The sequence below is a fragment of the Limulus polyphemus genome, unplaced genomic scaffold (genome assembly GCF_000517525.1).
Source record: "Limulus polyphemus unplaced genomic scaffold, Limulus_polyphemus-2.1.2 Scaffold5892, whole genome shotgun sequence".
In the NCBI taxonomy this organism is placed as follows: Eukaryota; Metazoa; Arthropoda; class Merostomata; order Xiphosura; family Limulidae; genus Limulus; species Limulus polyphemus.
The window spans coordinates 15,931-16,452 of NW_013671502.1; positions in this window are offsets into that span (position 1 = coordinate 15,931).

A 522-nucleotide genomic window follows, 5' to 3' on the forward strand; every position below is an offset into this window, starting at 1 on the left:
GTTTTCCACAGTTCCAACAACTTGTGCTCTCTTGTGCCCAGGTTTGCTACAGTGCCAGCAAAGTCCCTCAAACTTCTCTGAAAGCTGACCTTTTCTGGCCTTGAATCCAGATGACTGTACCAACCTCGGTACCTCTGTGCTGGACTTAACGTAGGATTCAAATTCGAGAGCTCTTGCCATTGCATCCTGCATGGTAGAGGGGTGTGCTTGCTTCACTTGTATCTTAAGTTGTGGACTGTCCAAGGCATCTACGAACTGGTCCCTCAGCAACAACTTGAGGAGATCTGGTGGTGCAGTTGGGTAGGCCTTGTGTGCCATGCTTTCCAAGTCCTGTGCCAGCTCTTGCAGGCTCTCCCCTTTAGCACGGACTCTCGTCCTGAACCTAGCCCTATAGACTTCTGACTGATTCTGGGTTCTGTACCTGAGTTCCAGAGCCTCTACCAGTGCTCTATAGTTGTGTCTGTCGGCTGCTGTCAACTGTCCAAGTATTTCCAGTGGTTGTCACCTTTAAGCTCGTTGCCA